The sequence below is a fragment of the Phacochoerus africanus genome, chromosome X (assembly GCF_016906955.1).
Source record: "Phacochoerus africanus isolate WHEZ1 chromosome X, ROS_Pafr_v1, whole genome shotgun sequence".
In the NCBI taxonomy this organism is placed as follows: domain Eukaryota; kingdom Metazoa; phylum Chordata; class Mammalia; order Artiodactyla; family Suidae; genus Phacochoerus; species Phacochoerus africanus.
The window spans coordinates 105,924,779-105,933,588 of NC_062560.1; positions in this window are offsets into that span (position 1 = coordinate 105,924,779).

Sequence of the window (8,810 nt, forward strand, 5' to 3'; positions counted from 1 at the left end):
ATTGGAACTGTAGCCACTGGCCTATGCCAGAGCCACAGCAATGTGGGATCTGAGCCGCGTCTGCAACCTACAGCACAGCTCACAGCAATGCCAGATCCTTAACCCACTGAGCAAGGCCAGGGATGGAACCCATAACCTCCTAGTTGGATTCGTTAACCACTGAGCCACAATGGGAACTCCCCAAGAGTGCCTTTTATTAGTTAGAGTTTAGACTAAATCAATATAACAGAGATATAAAATATACTGATCAAATAAAATATGTCTGTTTCTCTCATATAGCAGTCTAGAGCTCAGTTCAGATAGGTAGCTCTATTCCATTAGGTGTTCCAGAACCCATGTTTCCTCTACCATAATTCTCTAACATTCACTAGTGCAGGAAGCTACAAACTACGGTTCTAGGCCAAATCCTGTCCATCACCTGACTGTTTGTTTGCTTATTTTGTCTTTGCTTTTTTTTTTGTTGTTGTTGTTGTTGTTGTTGTTGTTGCTATTTCTTGGGCCGCTCCCGCGGCATATGGACGTTCCCAGGCTAGGGGTCGAATCGGAGCTGCAGCCACCGGCCTACGCCAGAGCCACAGCAACGCGGGATCTGAGCCGCGTCTGCAACCTACACCACAGCTCACGGCAACGCCGGATCGTTAACCCACTGAGCAAGGGCAGGGACCAAACCCGCAACCTCATGGTTCCTAGTCAGATTTGTTAACCACTGCGCCACGACGGGAACTCCGGTTTTTTTTTTTTTTAATGGTCATGAGCTAAGAGTGTTCTTTGTATTTTTAAATGATTGGGGGGTACTATTTTGTGATATGTGAAAATTAGATGCAATCCAAATTCCTGTGTCCATAGAATAAGTTTTATTGGAACACATCCATGTCCACTTGTTTCCATATTGTCCAAGGCTGCTTTTGGGCTACGATGATAGAGCTGAGTAATTGGGACAGATACCATATTGCCCACAAAGACTAAAATATTTATTTTCTGGTCCTTTATAGAAAAAGTTTGCTGATCCTTACCCTATGCTACTGTCCATGTCTAAATGGTTCTACCTGGATAATAACCATGACTTCATCCTAGCCATGGAAAGAAGGAATGAGGGGTGGAGGATAGCCAGTTTTCTTTCCAAAGGATATAGTCCACTGATATCTAATTGGCCAGAACTTAGTTATCCTTTTGTTCTATTGATCTATTTTTTTCAACTTTATCTTTGAGCTTTATATTCATTCTAATTATTTTCTTTCATATCTGTTATCTAGTTTTTAATGCCTAAAAGCCTTTCTTTTTGTTCTCCAAACGTTCCTTTTTTTCTGCAGTCCTGTTTTGTTTTGTGCATACAATCTACTTTATCATCTCTATCAAGATATTAATGATACTTTTAAAAGCTTCCCTCAAATAATCTGTTTCCTCCAAATTGCTTTTTTTTTTTTTTTTGGTTTTTAGGGCTGCAGCTGCAGCATATGGAGGTCCCAGGCTAGGGGTCAAATCAGAGCTGTAGCTGCTGGCCTACACCACAGCCATAGCAATGCAGGATCCAAGCCACATCTGTGACCTACGTACACCACAGCTCATGGCAACGCCAGATCCTTAACCCACTGAGCAAGGCCAGGGATCGAACTTGCATCCTCATAGATACTAGTTGGGGAGTTCCTGCACCACAACAGGAACTCCCCAAATTGCTTTTTGAAGAATATTTTATCACAAGTCAAAAGATGCAGAAAATAAGCAAAACAAACATATAGCTCAATGAACCATTATAAAGAGAACATTCCTGGGGTTCCCGTCATGGCACAGTGGAAATGAATCCAACTAGGAACCATGAGGTCGTGGGTTCGATCCCTAACCTTGCTCAGTGGGTTAAGGATCCAGCATTGCTGTGAGCTGTGGTATACGTAGGTCACAGACGCGGCTCGGATCCTGCGTTGCTGTGGCTCTGGTGATGGCCGGCAGCTATAGCTCCGATTAGACCCCTAGCCTGAGAACCTCCATATGCCATGGGTGTGGCCCTAAAAAGAAAAAAAAAAAAAAAAAAGAGACCATTCTTGTAACTGTCATCCAGACCAAGAAATAGAATTTTGCCAGCTGCCCTAGCAGAGCCATCCCAATCACAATTCACTCATTTTAGGCCTAAGAAACCACTATGCTGACTTTTTGAGTAATTGCTTTCTTGTGTTTTAAAAATACTTATATCATTAAAATGTGCACATTTTTATATATCTTTTAAGTTTGTTAATCTTTAGGTTTACCATTTATCCTTCTCTTTTGTATATAATTTAACTCTCTGTGAGCTCAGAGAATATAATCTGTAGTTTCCCAAAGTATGGTTTTTGCTGATTTCATACTCATGATAGAGTCCACCATGCTTTTCTGTTCTCTGAGTTTCTGGCAAATTAGCAGGTGAATGCAGAGACTGGATCAAACTTAGGTTTGATCCCTTGGACAAAACTACAGTGTTTGGCAAGAACATGGGAGGCATATAGTGTCTGGCCATCTATATGTTAGGAGCTATTGATGCTTAATGCTTCTATCTATTAAGCCATAGAGGTTGCAAAATGATGATATTTTAATTTTATAATTTCTTTTCCATTCATTAGTTGGAATAGCTTTATGAAGAGCAATTACCCTCATCTACTACTGGGTTACTCAGTGGTATAATTCCTATTGTTTAAACCTATTAGACAGGTTTCAATCCTCTGTAATTTTTATCAGCTTGGCTAAACTGGAACTATGTTTTCCAGAATGTCCCTCCTCTTATGGTACTAAGTTATAGCTGGCCAAAAGAGAAATTGGTTTGAGATTTGGAAGGGAGAAATGAAGCAGCTATTTCACTCTCTGAAGGTTGTTACATGCAGTGACAGCCAGACTCAGAGGTGCCTGCCGGTTCCAGCTTGTCCTTGCTTTCCCTGGACTCAGAGTTCTGATCTTTCCAACCACCAGCCTTGCTGACTAAGGACTATCCCAGGCTAGGGCTGTTAGTTGCCAGGTAAATCAGGACACCAGTTAAATTGAATTCAGTAAAAACAATGAATAATTTTTTAGTATAAGAATGGCCCACAGGAGTTCCCGTAGTGGCACAGTGGTTAACGAATCCAACTAGGAACCATGAGGTTGTGGGTTTGATCCCTGCCCTTGCTCAGTGGGTTAAGGATTCAGTGTTGCCGTGAGCTGTGGTGTAGGTTGCAGACGCAGCTCGGATCCTGTGTTGCTGTGGCTCTGGCGTAGGCCGGTGGCTACAGCTCCGATTGGACCCCTAGCCTGGGAACGTCCATATGCCGCGAGAGCAGCCCTAGAAAAGGCAAAAAGACAAAAAAAAAAAAAAAGAATGGCCCACAGTACATGCACACTATATTTATATATATATATATATTTATACACACACACATTATTTTAAAATATAAAATATATTTATGTGTAAAATCTGTTTAAAATAATGTATAGAAACATGTATACACACATATGTATATGTTTGATACACATATTTAAAACATATACATGTCTATACATATATATTTTTATTTATTTATTTTTGCTTTTTAGGGCCGCACCCACGGAATATGGAGGTTCCCAGGCTAGGGGTTAAATCAGAGCTGTAGCCGCCGGCCTACAACAGAGTCACAACAATGTGGGTTCTGAGCTGCATCTGCCACCTACACCACAGCTCATGGCAACGCCGGATCTTTAACCCACTGAGCAAGGCCAGGGATGGAACCCTCAACCTCATGGTTCCTAGTCGGATTCATTTCTGCTGAGCCACGACGGGAACTCCTACATATGTATCTCTATACCTAATACACACACAACTTTCCATAGACTTCTCCAGCACCAATCCTGTCAATTCCGATTCTGACAGCAGGACATGCCTGGATGTTTTGTGTCTTTCCCCTGATCTTCCAGCTCTCTTTCTGATCCTTACTTTCCTATCCTCTTTCACAATTATGTAAAGTTACATTTGTATTATGTCTCTTATTCCATAATATACATAATAGTTCAGCCTTCTTCACTAAAACCTTTCTGCAAATACAACCAAGTTTTTTATGCCTTGTCCACAGGCCAACTTTAAAATTAGAAAACCAAGTAAAAAATTATATATGTTCATATAATTATTATTCAATGCAGAGTCACATAATATTGGGCCAGGAAATACCAAGCCAGTCAATATGCTAAAAGTACATCATATTCTCTATGGATCCTAGTATCAAGATGAAATGGATTTTCTGTATATGTGTATTTTATGTTATTTTCTTACAATTCATCAACTGAATAAAATCTATACTAATTTAGTTTGGTTGATGTTTGAATTATGGTTTCTTGTACATTTAAAATTTTTTTCTGGAGTTCTCTCGTGGTGCAGCAGATTAAGAATCTGGCATTATCACTTCAGTGGCTTGGGTCACTGCTGTGGCACAGGTTCAATCCCTGGCCTGGGAATTTCCACATGCCATGGGTGTGGCCAAAAAAAATTGGAAAAAAAATTTTCTGACTAAAAATAGAACTACCATATGATCTAGCCATCCCACTCCAGGGCATATATCCAAACAAAACTATAATTAAAAAAGATACATGCACCCCTATGTTTGCTGCAGCACAACAGCCAAGACATGGAAAGAACCTAAATGTCCATCAACAGGTGAATGGATTAAGAAGATCTGGCACATATATACAGTGGAATACTACTCAGCCATAAAAAGAATGAAATAATGCCATTGGCAGCAACATGGATTCAACTAGAGATTATCATACTAAGTGAAATTAAGTCAGGAAGAGAAAGACAAATACTATATGATGCCGCTCATATGTGGAATCTAAAGTATGGCACAAATGAACCTGTTTAGAAAACAAAACAGCTTACAGACATAGAGAACAGACTTGTGGGTACCAAGGGGAAAGAGGGAGGGAGTGGGATGGACTGGGAGTTTGGGGTTAGTAGATACAAACTATTTATTTATTTCCTTCCTTCCTTCTTTTCTTCCTCTTTCCCTTCCTTTCTCCCTCTCTTTTATTTTATTTACTAGAATTGTTTGATTGTTTTTTAAAAATTCATGTTCAGCATATTTGAAAAATTATAAATGAGTATGGTTAAACTGAAAAAAGTTTTGCTTGCTTTGGACTTTATATAAATGAAATCATATGGAATATATTCTTTCACATCTACTTTCTTATATTCAATCATACGTTTGTGAGAGTCATCAAATGATTGTGAATAGCTATCCTTTGTTCATTTTCATTTCTATGTTGTATCCATGGTAATGTTAGTTTTGATCAATTGGTTAAGCTGCCATTTCATTTTTAAAAAAATTATGGTAAGAATACACATGACATAAAATTTACCATTTAAGAAAGATATTTAGTACATTTACTATGTTGGGCAATGATTAACCCAGTTAGTCCTAGAACATTTTTGTCACCCCAAAAGGAAACCTCATACCACTAAGCAGTCACAACCCATCCCCCCACCCAAGCCTCAGGGAAACACTAATCTGGTTTCTGTTTCTATGAATTTGTCCATTCGAGATAATTCATATAGATGGAATTATTTAATATGTAGCTTTATGTATCTGGATTCTTTCTATCAGCAATTGATTCCAAAGTTCATCCATATTGTAGCATGCATCAGGACTTCATTCACATTTATGGTTGAATAATATCTCATTGTACGGTCATTCCACATCTTGTTTATCCATTCATCAGTTGATGGACATTTGGGTTGTTGCCATTTATTTGGGCTATTATGAATGATACTGCTATGAAGATTTGTTATAAATTTTTGTATGAATATATGTTTTCAGTTTTCTTGGGTATATTCCCAGGAGAGAATTCCTGGGTCGTATGATACTTCTATGCTTAACATTATTGAGGAATCACCAATCTGTTTCCCACAGTGGCTGCACCATTTTCATTCCTACCAGGTGTGTATAGGGGGCAAATTTCTCTACATCTTTGTTAGCATTTGTTATTTTCTCTTTTTTGATCCTAGTGGGTGTGAAGTGGTATCTCATGGTTTTGATGTGCATTTCCGTAATGACTACTTATGTTCAGCATTTTTTTCTGTATGGTTGGTAGTAATGTCCCTACTTTCATTTCTGATTTTAGTAATTTCCATCTTCTTTCTTTTCTTTTCTTTTTGGCCACACCTGCAGCATATGCAAGTTTCCATATGCTCTCAGTAACACCAGATCCTTAACTCACTGAGCAACATCAGGGATTGAACCCACATCCTCATGGATATTAGTTGGGTTTGTTACCACTGAGCCATGACAGGAACTCCGTGATGCCCAATTTTTAAATGTTATACTCCATTTATAGTTATTATAAAATATTATCTATATTCTCCTATCACTTGTCTTCTTAAGAAGAAAAATATTCTGCTATTGAATTTGGCAGGGTGGAAGCTTTAACCAAAAGGAACAGCTTTCAAATAGCATAACAGAATTAATGCTCTCCTGAAGAGAATGGAGAACAATAAGTCTTTATTCAACTTCAATTCTTTTTTTTTTTTTTGTCTTTTTAGGGCCATTCCCATGGGATATGGAGGTTCCCAGGCTAAGGGTCAAATTGGAGCTGCAGCTACTGGCCTACCCATGGCCACAGCAATGGAAGATCCGAGCCATGTCTGCAACCACAGCTCACGGTAACGCCAGATCCTTAATCCACTGAGCAAGGCCAGGGATCGAACCTGCATCCTCATGGATGCTAGTCAGATTAGTTTCCACTAATCCATGAAGGAACTCCCTATTCAACTTCAACAGCCACAACTTAGGTTACAAATTCACAATCTAGTGTGATTCATAGAGAAAATAATAATAATGAATTTTGTTTTATTTTAGAATATTTCAAATTGAAGTATAATGAATTTACAGTGTTGTGTTAGTTTCAAGTGTACAGCAGAGTGATTCAGTTATACACACACATGCACATGTACTCTTTTTCAGATCCTTTTCCATGATAGATTATTACAAGATATTGTGTATAGTTCCCTGTGCTATACAGCAGGTCTTTGTTGGTTATCTATTTTATACATAGTAGTGGGTATATGGTAATCCCAAACTCCTAATTTATCTCTCCCCAACTGCCCACTATCCCCTTTGGTAACCATAAGTTTGTTTTCTATGTCTGAGTCTATTTCTATTTTGTAAATAAGTTCATTTGTATCATTTTTTTTTTAGATTCTATATATAAGTGGTATCATATGATATTTGTCTTTCTCTGTCTGACTTACTTAATTTAATATGATAATCTCTAGGTCCATCCATGTTGCTGCAAATAGCATTATTTCCTTCTTTTCTCTGGTTGAGTAGTATTCCATCATATATACATCTTAATCCATTCATCTGTCAATGGACATTTAAGTTGCTTCCATGTCTTGACTATTGTAAATAGTTCTGCTATGAACACTGGGGACACATATCTTTTCAAATCAGAGTTTTCTCCAGATATAGGCCCAGGAATGAGATTGCAGGATCATATGGTAACTCTATTTTTATGGAAAATCAATTTTTGTTTTCACTGATTTCTCCATTGTTTTTTATATTATCTATTTCATTTATATATGCTCTAAAATTTATTATTTAATTCACTCTGCTAGCTTTGGGTCTAGTTTCCTCTTTTTTTTCCTTCTTATTCCTTATGGTAGAAAGCTAGCTTATTAATTTGAGATTGTCCTTCCTTTTTTATTGTAGGTATTTACATATATAAATTTCCCTCCAAGCACTGCCTTCAGTGCATCTTGTAAGTTGTTATGTTGTTTTTTCATTTCATTTTAAAATATTTTCTAATTTTTCTTGTTTTCTATATGTTATATAAACTTTTTCCTTCTCAATTCCTCTATTATTGCTTTTTTGCATGTTTCATTGGTTTTTTTTAGTGTGCCATTTTAATTCCTTTCTCATTTATTTTTCCTATGTTTAATTACTTAGTTGTTATCCTGAGGATTACAATTGACATACTAAATACATAACAAAAGAATTTGAATTATTACTAACTTGGCTTCATAGTATTCAAAAATTATTTACAAAACTCTGATCTTATACAGCTCTGTCCTTCTCCCTTTATCTTGATATTGTCACAAATTACATCTTATACACCACATGCACATTAACATGGATTTATAATTATTGTCTCATACACTTGTCTTTCAAATTATGTAGGGAAAAAAGAGGCATTATATATGCAAACTACTGGATTTTTTAGTTACCTTTCTATGTAAAAAATATTTATTAGTGTTCCTTAGAGTGCTTCATATTATTGTCTAGTGTGCTTTAATTTCAGCCTGCAGGACTCCTTTTAGTATTTCATGTAGGACAGGTGTACTAGCAATGAACTCCTCCAGTTTTTTTTTTTTTTTAATCTGTAAATGCCTTAATTTCTACTTCATTTTTGGAGGATAATTTTGCCAAATATAGAGTTCTTGGTTGACAAATTTTTCTCTTTCACCACTTTAAATATTTTATAGCACTACCTTCTTGGATTTATGATTTCAGAAGAGAAATTGGCTGTTGATCTTGTAAGAAACCCTTATACATAATGAGTCACTGTTCTCTTTCTGACTTTAAGATTCTCTAGCTTTTAACAATTTGATTATGTTTTGGTGTGAGTCTATGAGCTTATCCTACTTAGTGTCTGTTGAGTTTTTTGGATGTTTAAATTCACACATTTCATTGAATTTGGGAACTTGGGGGCCATTATTTCTTCAAATATTATTTCTGCTCATTTCTTTCTCTTTCTTTCTGGGATTTCCATTATGTCTATGTTGGCATGCTGGATAGTATCCTACATGTTCCTTAGATTCTACTTATTTTAATTCTTCTTTTTCTGCTTCT